A 12,663-nucleotide genomic window follows, 5' to 3' on the forward strand; every position below is an offset into this window, starting at 1 on the left:
CACATGAGATAGGAGGGCAGCGTTTTGAAGAACTGTAGTGAAAGATTCTCAGGTGAGACATGGGAACGCAGGAGTTAGGAGCAGGAATAGGCCATTCAGCCCTATGAGCTTGCTCCTCTGTTCAGTAAGATCATGGCTGGTTAGATTCTGGTCTCAAATCTACTTTCCTGTCTGTGTCCCGTAATCCTATCTATCAGAAATCTTCCTCACCTTGAATGAATTAATTGGCTCAGCCTCCACTGCTCCCTAACCTTAACTTCACCCTCACCTTGATCGATTGTGCATTGGGTGTTCTGGGTTTAGTTCAGATTTCTGTCCGTGGGTTTCCACCACTCCCCATCCATACTTTCCTTTTGTAATCTGGAAATGTTTTGAAAGAAGTGATCCTGGGACTTGGTGCACAGATGCTGACAGCCCAGTGAATTATTGGTTAGAATTGAGGCTTTGATTTGATTTATTATTGTCACATGTATTAGGGTCCAGTATTGTTTCTTGTGCGTGATACAGACCAAACATATTGTTCATAGAGTACATAGGGAAGAAGGAAAGGAGAGGGTGCAGAATGTAGTGAAGAAGCAGCTCCAAATGAAGAGAGTCTGAAGGGAGAATTGTGATGGTGGGTCCACAGTTTGGTGTGTGCGGGGTTGTGAGGGAGTTTGCACTGACTGGCTTGGGCCCCCCTCACTGTCACACACAGGGCAGGCTCTGCCTTGCTGTCTTTATCTTAGAATTATCAATTTGCATGCAATAGCACCACATTGACTGACAGTGAGAAAATTGGCCAGCAGTGGACTAATATCCAACAGCAGAGGCAGAAACTGGGAGGGGGAGAGTACAGTGCTGACTGCAATTAAGCAGCAACATTGCTTTCAGGACACACACACACAGCACAGACAGGATAGCACTGCAGCATCTCACATCAGGACCTGTTCCCATTCTCTCAGGTAATGTTCCCGCTTGACTTTGATTATTTATTAATGTAGTGCAGCCCCCACCATTCTGTTCTCCCCCCACCCCCCCATCCCCAGCAAAATAATCTAGTCTTTATCCCATCAAATCGTAAGCATCAACAATTAATACTTGCGATCTTTGGAGCAGTGGTGTGATATTCAGCGCGCTTCCCGGGACATCAGTCGCCCAGGGTTAGCAGCGTGTTGGGCAACAGAGGCGAGGTAATGTTTTATTTCAGTGCCTTGACTGGAAGGGATGTATTTTAATATTCCTGTTCAGCGCTCCTGCGCTCACCCTTTGTGTGTGAGTGGAAATTAGCGCTGAGCAGCCGGTATAGTGCCCAATGCAGAGGTTTAAACCCCTTCTCTCTCTTCCTCCCCAGATATTTACAGCCACTGTTTATTTCTTTGTGTGTGCGGCGAGCTGTTACATAGCTGGAGCCTTCAAGTGAACATGTTTACAGTTCTGGGAGTTGGCAGGACGGTGGTTTGGGGGGTGGGTGGAGAGGGGGCTCAGCTTGGGAGCAAGCGAGGCTGAAATGTTATCTTTTCAGTATCTGGTTTTATGAATGGGGCTGGGAGACAGAGCGCAGGACTGGGATTAATGAACACACTTGAATTCCAATAGAACTGGCCCCGAATGTCCATTTACCCCAATAATGTCGAAAGCCAAGTTGAAGTTTTTTTGCTGATGCGATTGATTCTTTATCAGAGATTGAAACAAGGGGGAGTTTAACCGTGTTTCCACTGCAGTTTCGAAAATAAGTGTGGCGAATTCACAAAAGATCCCCCTGGGATTGGATTTTATTGTAGGCTGGGAGGGAGGTGTCTGCTGCGGAGTTTTCCTAAACCCTACAATTTGAGATTCAGCCCACACTACAGGACAGAGCTCCAGTGTAGAGCGGGTTTAGAGAATTTCAATCCGGCTCCCACTGGGCAGAAAGCTGTCCCCGATTCAGCACTGGGGGGCGGGGGGGGGATTACACTGAAAAAACCCGCCTGGCGTGGAGAACACTGCAGTTTAGGGTCTCCTGGGGTCACACTGTTGGGAAGAGAGAGAGAGAGAGCTTCGCTCTGCACCAAATGCCTTGTCTCTCAGGGTGTTCGGTACCTGGTTTGGAGAAGTGCCACTCCACTGGCTCCAGCTCTGTAAAAGCAGCTTCTCAACAGGTTCAAATAGGGAATTAGATCCATTCCCAAATTCCCCTTGATCAACACAAGAATGAAGCTTTCACCACCCTCCCCCCACCCACCCCCGCCCAATAATTTCTGTTGGTTCTCCCTGGTTTTTAGGAGATTTTTAAAAATAATTTTATCCTTAAGGTTACAAAACCGCTGCTCAGAATGGACCCGGCAAACCCGAATCCGTTCCTTGCTTGCTGCAAAACGAAACAATTTCGAATTCCAATTCATGGTCCCGATAAAAGGGACAAACAAGATCCAAGCTGGAATTCCCCCCACCCCCTTCCCCCGCTCAAATTTTGGGTTTGATCTGATTCTCGATCCAGATAACACAAACAAAAAATGCCCCGCTTCCCCCCTCAAACTCTCACTAAAAAAGGTGTTGATACATTTAACCTCAGTTGTTGGTAGTTATTCGGCCCAATTTTAACCTGAAGTGGGATTTGGATGTCTACAAGCTTTACATTTCGCTGGTGTAAAATTCAGGGTTCGGGAGTTATCTCCCGGGCTTCATTGTAAACGATTCCCGGGGAAAGAAGGCGCAGAGGTGTTGGGAGGGGAGCATAAGGCAGGGTTTCCAGCGATATGGCGTTTGGGGAAGGGATGTGGTGTTTGGGAGGTTGTAGAGCTGGGGGAGGGGGGTTGTGGTGTTTGGGGGTGAGAGTTTCAGGGGTTGTGGAGTTTGGGGGTGAGTTTTGGGGATTCTGTAGTTTGGGGTTGTGGTGTTTGGGGGTGAGAGTTTTGGGGGGTTGTGGAGTTTGGGGGTGAGAATTTTGGGGGGTTGTGTAGTTTGGGGTTGTGGTATTTGGGGTGAGAGTTTTAGGAAGTTGTGGAGTTTGGGGGTGAGAGTTTCGGGAGGTTGTGGAGTTTGGGGGTGAGAGTTTGGGGTTGTTTTTGGGGGTGAGAGTTTTAGGGGGTTGTGGAGTTTGGGGGTGAGAGTTTTAGGGGGTTGTGGAGTTTAGGGGTGAGAGTTTTAGGGGGTTGTGGAGTTTAGGGGTGAGAGTTTTAGGGGGTTGTGGAGTTTGGGGGTGAGAGTTTTAGGGGATTGTGGAGTTTGGGGATGAGAGTTTGGGGATGAGAGTTTGGGGTTGTGGAGTTTGGGGTTGTGGAGTTTGGGGGTGAGAGTTTGGGGTTGTGGAGTTTGGGGGTGAGAGTTTGGGGTTGTTTTTGGGCGTGAGAGTTTTAGGGGGCTGTGGAGTTTGGGGTTGAGAGTTTGGGGGGTTGTGGAGTTTAGGGGGTTGTGGAGTTTGGGGGTGAGAGTTTGGGGTTTTTGGGGGTGAGAGTTTTAGGGGGTTGTGGAGTTTGGGGTTGAGAGTTTGGGGGGTTGTGGAGTTTGGGAGGTTGTGGCGTTTTAGGGGGTTGTGGAGTTTGGGAGGTTGTGGAGTTTTAGGGGGTTGTGGAGTTTTAGGGGGTTGTGGAGTTTGGGGGTGAGAGTTTGGGGGGTTGTGGAGTTTTAGGGGGTTGTGGAGTTTGGGAGGTTGTGGAGTTTTAGGGGGTTGTGGAGTTTTAGGGGGTTGTGGAGTTTGGGGGTGAGAGTTTGGGGGGTTGTGGAGTTTGGGGGGTTGTGGAGTTTGGGGTTGTGGAGTTTGGGGTTGTGGAGTTTGGGGTTGTGGAGTTTGGGGGTGAGAGTTTGGGGTTTTTGGGGGTGAGAGTTTTAGGGGGTTGTGGAGTTTGGGGTTGAGAGTTTGGGGGGTTGTGGAGTTTGGGAGGTTGTGGAGTTTTAGGGGGTTGTGGAGTTTGGGAGGTTGTGGAGTTTTAGGGGGTTGTGGAGTTTTAGGGGGTTGTGGAGTTTGGGGGTGAGAGTTTTGGGGGGTCATTTTTGAACAAGCAGCCCAGCTCCTTCTAGCTTCACGGCCAAAATATTTGAACTCCACCCTTTGCACCAGCCAGTGATCCTGCTTTTGTTTTCCCGCTTGATGTCCCAAGTTGTATAAATGCATGCGGTTTCTGTCTGTTTTGGCAGGGAATTTCTGGCATAGTCATAATTAATTCCTAAATTGTTCTACGTCGCACCAGTGACGACTAAGTACTATTTATACTATATTCTGAGGGTGCCTTGAGGTTGTCAAAGTGCTAAATAGATGCAAGTTTATTGGCATTTTTAACCATCCTGAATTCCTGTCGGAATGATAATCTTTTCCCAAATTCTCCTCTAATTCAACCTATTGTATCCCACTGTCCACTCTGTGTTATAAAATTAAGTCACTCTGACAAAGGTGTGGATTCATTAAGGAAAGTCAGGCAAATGGTGTTCGTTTAACTTGCTGGAGTTTCTGAGGCAACAGAGGGTTGATGAGAGTAACACAGTTGATGTGATGTGAATGAACTTCCAAAAGGCATTTAATAAAGTGCTGTCAGAAAAGTTGAAGTCTGTGGAATAAAAGGGACAGTGGCTGCATGGATATGAACGGTGAATGGTTGTATTTTTGGACTGCAAAACTGTTCCAGTTAGAGAAAAGGTTAAGAACCTTTTCCCCAGGGTGGAACTAGAGGGCATAGGTTTAAGGCGAGAGGGCAAAGATTTAAAGGAAACTGAGGGGCAACATTTTCACACGTAGGGTGGTGAGTATATGGAATGAGCTGCCAGAGGAAATGGTAGAGGTGAGTACAATTACAGCATTTAAAATTCATTTGGACAGTTACATGGAAGGAAAGGTTTAGAGTGATCTGGGCTAAACACAGGCAGATGGGACTAGTTCAGTTTAGGAAACCTGGTTGGCAGGGATGAATTGGGCCAAAGAGCCTGTTTCAGTGCTGTATATCTCTATGACTCTCTAACCAAAGGACACTGATTTAAGGTCGTTAGTAAAAGAAACAGTGGTGTCATGAGGAAGATTTATTTGGTGAGTTATTTAGAATCTGGATTGTGCTGCTTGATAGGGTGGTGAAGTCAGATTCAAATGTGATTTCCAAAAGGGAACTGGATAAGTACCTGAAAAGAAAATAATTGCTAGACTGTCAGGAAATGGCGAGGAAGTGGGACTAGCATCGGTGCCCTTGCAGACAGCTGACATGAGCATGATGCACTGAATGGTCTCCCTCTGTGCTATAGCCATTCTATGAATCCAATCAAGTAGTGACTCTTTAAAATGCAACAAATATAAACCAAACTATATCCAAGTGAGTGAGGGAGAGAACCCAAATATAATTCAGCCAGCGGATGAAGGTTGACTGGTCAAGTAGCTTTTCCGTGTTCTCAGAATTGGAAATGAGATCAGGGAATTTTTGTTTGAAATATTTTTCAGGGTGGCTGAGTGATGCTCAGAACACATGCCTGTAAATAACTTCTAGAAAAGGCAGACAAATTAAGATATTCCATTTGTGGTGTAGAGAGTTTCCACCCTCAGTCCCTAAGTTGTTTATTTTAAATAATGTATAAAATCTGCATTCTACTAATGATGATCTGTGCTATTGATCAGGAGAAGGGTGGGGTAAGGGGTATAATTTTTAACATGTCATTTGTTTGCTAGTATCTCCGACTAGTTGCTCTTACCCATGGTATCAGAATACTTTTACCTTTGTGACTGACATCCAGAAGTATTCTTACGTCCTTTCCATATCTATTGCAATCTGCCCATTGAGGCTGCTCCTCTCAATATTGACCCAATGCCTAACAAAACCACTTTTGCACTATGTGTGATGATTACTTTCTGTGGGCGGCAACGTGGCATAGTGGTTATAACTGCTGTCTCACAGCGCCAAGGACCCGGGTTTGATTTCCAGCTTGCGTTACCGTCTGCAGAGTTTGCACACTCTCCCTGTGTCTGTGTGGGTTTCCTCCGGGTGTTCTGGTTTTAGAACATTGAACATTGAACATTGAACATAGAAAACTACAGCACAAACAGGCCCTTCGGCCCATAAGTTGTGCTGATCATATCCCTCCCACAGTCCAAAGAAATGCTGGTTAGGTGCATTGGCCATGCTAAATTCTCCCTCTATGTACCTGAACAGGTGCCGGAATGTGACAACTAGGGGATTTTCACAGTGCCTTCATTGCAATGTTAATGTAAGTCTACTTGCGACTAATAAATAAACTTTAACTTAATGATTCCTGAGATTGCTGGGTCCATGGAACTGAATAACCAATGAAAGTCTACGATGTATAGAATATGATAGATATTTTGGAGTCTTGCTTAAGGATCTTTTGTAAAATCTTGTCTTAGGATGCGGCTTGGATTGAGTTCTTGTTGCGACAAATTGTAATGGTCTGAAAAAGGTCTTGATGAGCTAAAGGACCTTTTCTCATTATGCCTTTTCACAAAGGCATGCTCTGGGGGAGGGAAAAGGGGATCATGACAGCTGTGGCTTCAAGACCTTAACCTGAGAATCTGTGCTCAGTATTAATTAGTTGATTCCATTGCCCTAATAAATTAAACCCATGTGCCCCACACATGGGTTTAATTTATTCCGAGCAAGACTGAGAGAAAGATCTGACTGTTATTATATACTCACCTGATGAAGCGGCAGTACTCCGAAAGTTCAAGCTACCAAATAAATTTGTCAGACTTTAACCTGATGTTTTGAGACCTCTCACTGTGTCCACCCCAGTCCAATGCTGGCATCTCCACATCATTATTATTATATGTCCTTACTTTGGAGAAGTAGGGTAAAGGAATGTTGAAAGGTGCGCGGGTTAGATGGATTGCCATGCTAAATAGCCCCATAGTGCCAGGGGGATTAGTGGGGTAAATAATGTGGGGTTACAGGGATAGAGCCTGGGTGAGATTGTGGTCGATGCAGATTCCATGGGCCTCCTTCTTCACTGTAGGGATTCTATCATTCTATGAAAGATGAAGCCAATGTCTTGACGTTGCTTACAGAAGGTGTGTCCAATTTGCGCTCACAAAGCTGCAAGTAGCAAACCAAATGTTGGCAATGCAATCCTCAAAATCCAAAAATCTGTCTTTTACGCCTCCACATTTCTTAGTTCTTTTGTCCCATTGGAATATTGCACTCTTTGAAGTTTGGAAAAGGCAATCCTTAATATTGTTCCCTTTTGGTGAATATGTACAAAAAAAACTCTGTTGGTATCATCAAAATGCATGTTTTTTGGGCTGTATTGGGAATATTTGATTTGATTTATTGTTGTCACATGTATTAATATACAGTGAAAAGTATTGTTTTTTACACGCTATACAGACAAAGCATACCATACAAAGAGAAGGAAAGGCAAGAGTGCAGAATGTAGTGTTACAGACATAGCTAAGGTGTGGAAAAGATCAACTTAATGCAAGGTAGATATCATTTGTTAGAGAGTTTAAAAGAGTTAGAATGAAGCTTTTGAAGCATAGAACCAGAGGAAAAGACAGAATTAGGTTTGCTGGGCACAGCTTGCAAGAAGTCACCTTGCACCAGCACCATCTTGAGAAAACAAAATGGGTTTAAGGTTTATCTGTGAGGCTATGTTCCATGGTATATATCCTTAGGCCCTATCAAGACAAAAGCTTGACCCTCTGCTTTTAAGTCCAGTAAGTATGACCATTAAACAAAGATACAACCCACAAGTAAAACTGTGTTGGGAGCTGTATTGAGAAAAGCTTTTCAATGCATGTGTGTGGCTGTAAAGAGAAGGGGTTACTATTTAAAACAAAAATTAAAGAGCCCTTCTGCTCCTTTAACTCTGGATAGAAAGTATTGCACAAAAACAGGCCAATTAGTCCAATTGTTCTGTGCTTCACATAGGCACTGCATTAGATTTAATCTGAAGTCAAGTCTTGAGTATATATTGAGTCTTGGGTGACTCAATAATCAAAGGTGAATTGCAAATGTCTAGGTATTAGACTGCATCACATAGCAACATAAAAACAAATGTAATGATAATTGAAATTTGGCCCAGTGAGTCTGAATGTTCTGGTATCTGGTGAACAATTTACACTTGCATACACTCTCTGAGTTACTTCATTTTCAGAAGAAGTGGTGAATGGCCACAGGTTTATTGTCACTTCCATGTGATAGACACATGCTCGGCCAGTTGTGTAATGGAGTGGATTGCAGACTGTTGCTAGCTGCAATGCTGTGTCCATCAGGCGTCCCTGGCTTGTCAGGCTACTGCAGAATAATAAGGAGCTGACTGCTGCTAAACTACCACTGGCACGAGGCTGCGTACTGCAGGGATTCTCTGCAGCTCTCTAATGCAGAAATAAAAGCAGCATTAACAGAAGTAATTGGGGGAAGAAGCTCCATCCTGAAAGTTCTTAATGTAGAGACTAATCTGCCATCGGAGGACAACAGCGGTAATGACCTGAGTTCTGAAGCTTTTTGGAAACATGTTCTGCAAGCAGCAACGTCTGAGCTGAAAGATTTCCATGTTTATATATATATATATATATATTTATTAACAACTTTTGTGACTGATTATTCTCATGATTGAATTTTTTAACGTGGTCCGGGAGAAAGATAGTGTGGTAATGGATGGTGTGTTAATGTAAATGTTTCCTCCCATTGATATGCAATGAGCTACACTTAAATGGCGTTGGTTCTTCATATTATTCTGGTTTTCTTATCTGGATATTCACCTTGTTTTGCAATGGGGATTTAATCTGTAAAGTTCAAGTCGAAATGTTATAGCTAATAATGGTGGCCCTATTTATTTTGTTGTTTCATTGGCTGAGTTCTTCTGCTTTGTGAACATTTGAAATGGTGTGACTACACTGCTTGAAGTATTGATGTTGCCCACTGTAATGTTAAAGGGCTGCTAAAAGCAACTTAAACCAAAGTGAGAGTTGATGTTTGCAGCAAGTTGAGGCTTACTTGGAGGTGGAGCTGGAAGGTCTTGTTCCGCTGGCGAGTTTAGGGGGGGTTGTGATTTATTCTGATAGGGAGCATTCTGGGTGTGTGTGTGAGAGGTTGGTGAGGGGAGGCTTGTCGTTCTGATGGGGAGCACTGTGGTTGGGTGGGGGTCTATATTCTAAATGAAAAGTTGGTGGTGCACAAATGGGAAGAATTGGAAGTCTGCCGCCGAGCAGAACGATTGGAATCTTGTTGGGAAGTGGACCGTTTGAGGGTGCGGAGGGATGGGTGAGGGTGATCTTAATCTGAAGGTTAGAGGTTTGATGGTGTTGCACAGATTCTGTTTTTGTTTGTGAACCCTGAGGTGGTGGGGATAGTAAATTTAAATATAGCTGCCAAAAATTGTGTTCTTTCAAACTGCAACAGCTGGTGCACTTAGCATGGACTGCAAATTCTGGAGATTTCATTTCAGTTTGGAGATGAGGGTAGGTGCCAACAAACAGAGAACAAATGTGGTATTAATAGATCAGTAGAAAATTGTTCAGTTTAGAATCTGTAAAGTGAGTTTGTCAGTAAAGCTCTAGAAACTTATAGCAAATTGATCACTATCTAATTCCTTCAAATGGGGCACTGTCACATTCATACATGACAACCAGCCTCCCTCCAATGTGAACGCCTGTTTTTCCATTTAATTTTAAGATGTTGTAATGGTAGAATGTTTCCATTGATAGTTCCACGATTTTTTAAAACTAAATTATATTTTTTATTGGTGCTCCTATGTATGTCTCCCAACGGCTCCATTTAATTTCCCAGATAAGAGGCTAATATTGATCCGATCACAAGGGAAAGGCATATGTGAGTGGTTTGGAAACAATTGCTCTTTTTATTTATTTAACTCCTCTCCTTTGCTTAGCCTGAATTTGATGTCTGCCCCTGTCAGGAGGTAGCAGTCAGGAAACTAGTGACCAGGGAATTGTGACAGTATATTCACATTGGAAGCATCACTGATGCAGTTTATTGAAGCGTCACTGTGCCGCACTGCCACGCTGCTCACTTTAAATCATTTAAATAGGCTCTGCTCACTGTTTGAAAATAACAAGCCCACAGGATTGGGTTGGCACAGCCTTCGCTCCCCTTCTGAGACCTGAGTTCAAATCCAGCTCAGACTGATGGGATGGAAATCTGTCCAAAGTGAAATGAGTCCAAGGAACCCGCAACCCAGTGGCCATGAACTTTCGTCATAAGCTGGTCTATAATTGTCACTAAACTGGCAGGCACACCGAAATAAGTCGCAAGAATGGGAAGCTGCAGAACCTCAGCTTGAGCAAGTATTCATAAGAACATAAGAACATAAGAAATAGGAGCAGGAGTAGGCCATCTAGCCCTTCGAGCCTGCCCTGCCATTCAATAAGATCATGGCTGATCTGTCGTGGCTCAGTTCCACTTTCCCGCCCTCTCCCCATAACCCTTAATCCCCTCTCTTATCAAGAACCCATCAACCAGCTTCTTAAAAATATTTAGCGAGGCAGCCTCCACCACTTCAACGGGCAGAGAATTCCAGAGATTCACCACCCTTTGAGTGAAGAAGTTCCTCCTCAACTCCGTTCTAAACTGCCTCCCCTTTATCTTGAGGCTGTGCCCCCTAGTCCTACTGTCTTTTTTGAGCGGGAAGAGACTCTCCACCTCTATCCTATCCATCCCATTCATCATCTTATACGTCTCAATGAGATCTCCCCTCATTCTTCTAAACTCTAACGAGTACAAGCCTAGTTTATTCAGCCTCTCCTCGTAGCTCAACCCCCTCAACTCCGGTATCAGCCTAGTAAACCTCCTCTGCACTCCCTCCAAGGCCAAAATGTCCTTGCGCAGGTGCGGCGCCCAAAACTGCACACAGTACTCCAGCTGCGGCCTCACCAATGCCCTATACAGCTGCAGCAAGACCTCCCTACTTTTATATTCAATCCCCCTCGCTATGAAGGCCAGCATCCCATTCGCCTTCCTGGCCACCTGCTGCACCTGCAGGCTGGGTTTTTGCGACTCATGCACAAGGACCCCGAGGTCCCTCTGCACCGTCGCCTGCTGCAGTTTTTCGCCACGTAAGTAATAGTCCTTCCTACCATTATTCCCACCAAAGTGGACCACCTCACACTTGCCAACATTAAATTCCATTTGCCATTTCCTGGCCCATTCGCCCAGCCTATCTAGATCCTTCTGCAGACTCTCCACACCCTCCGCACAATTTGCCTTCCCCCCAATCTTGGTGTCATCAGCAAATTTCGACACCCTACACTCGGTTCCCTCCTCCAGATCATCTATATAAATGGTAAATAGCTGAGGCCCCAGCACCGACCCCTGGGGCACCCCACTAGTCACCAACCGCCAATCCGAATAACACCCATTGACCCCCACTCTCTGTCTCCTATTTGACAACCAATCCTCTATCCACGCTAACACCCTACCCCCAACTCCATGTCCCCTGACCTTCTGCAATAACCTCTTGTGAAGTACCTTGTCAAACGCCTTCTGAAAATCCAGAAAGACCACATCCACCGGCTCTCCTCTAAGTATTCCCTTAATGTGAACGGCCCAAATGATTGATGCAGTTTGTAATGAAATAGGGCTGATGCTGGGTGAAGCTGTCTAAAATGACAACAGCTATTTGTTGTTAAAAAACTGGGAGGGGTGCCCAGTTAACAGACTGAGATTTCACTTCTTCTGCAATCTAGAACTTAATCCTGTTTGTAGAGATTGTGAGCCTATTCTCTCTCTCTCTCTTTCTGCTGATTCTTTAGGCTTTATATGCAGTGAGTTTTGGCAGCCAGTGAACATTTAGCCACCATACAAAATGAACCAAAAGCACAAAGTGACAGTCTTGTTTAGCCATAGGAAGGCTGCTGTGAGAATGGAAGCATTTACAGGGATATAGTTACAGGGTGTTCTTGTGTGATTTAAAAAAAATCTTTCATGGGATGTGGGTGTCACTTCGAAGGCCAGCATTTATTGGCCTTGAGAAGGTGGTGGTGAGCCACGGCCTTGAATTGTTGCAGACCATTTGGTGTAGGTACTCCTGGAGGGGTATATTGTTAGAGCAAAGGAAACTCTGCAACTGACTTCACTGATGCTGACACTAATTGTCAATACTGCGAAATGTCTTCTGCTTGCCAATACTAATGACTTTTTGCCTCGATTAGCATAAGATGATAAAAGATGAATTTTTCTATTTTCCGATCACTATGTTGGTGGCGGTCTAAGTGTTGGAGTCGGTGATTCATTCTACTATGGATTGGGATTTGTGCCCACAATCCTTCCCCCAGCATCAATGTTTACCTGTAGCTATGTTTGTTGGGAAAGGAGTTATACAGGATAGAAAGTAACAAGGTAACAATTGTTATGGATGCAATTCAAAACATTTCCAGTCATTCACTCACACATCATGAGGTCAAAGGTTTGAGTGCGAGTTAGGGAATGGGAGCTAGTCACCTACCAAGACTATCCTATGAATAGGTGGCTTATGATGCAAAGCGTCTGGCAAGGAGGAGGAGAAGGTGTTCACGGGAAGTGATGGCAAGAGGGCATTGTGAGCCCAAAAGGTGCTATAATGTTGCTGATTGCCTTCATTAGTATCGCTGCCAACTCCCTCTAGAAACACCATTGCCACAATCAAATGAGCCAACAATCTCCATCACCCAAGCATATACCCCACAGTTGTCAGCTTTCCTTTATCTTCATCCTCCTGTTTTCTTCCTTTGCATGGTAGGTTGTTGCATAAGGTTAAATTTCACAGGATCTAGGGTGAGGTAGC

The 12,663-nt window shown here is 44.6% G+C and overlaps 1 protein-coding gene across 1 annotated transcript in view; it reads left to right on the plus strand.

Annotated features, from left to right (window-relative positions):
- The first annotated feature begins 875 nt into the window (after positions 1–875).
- LOC145355775 (rabphilin-3A-like) overlaps positions 876–12,663 on the plus strand; it is a 180,128-nt gene continuing 168,340 nt past the window's right edge. The window contains exon 1 of the mRNA XM_080208131.1: positions 876–944. The gene's annotated coding sequence lies outside the window, so the exon portion shown is untranslated. The remainder of the gene's footprint in view (positions 945–12,663) is intronic.

This window comes from Carcharhinus amblyrhynchos, chromosome 20 (assembly GCF_965287045.1).
Source record: "Carcharhinus amblyrhynchos chromosome 20, sCarAmb.v2.hapA, whole genome shotgun sequence".
Taxonomy (NCBI): domain Eukaryota; kingdom Metazoa; phylum Chordata; class Chondrichthyes; order Carcharhiniformes; family Carcharhinidae; genus Carcharhinus; species Carcharhinus amblyrhynchos.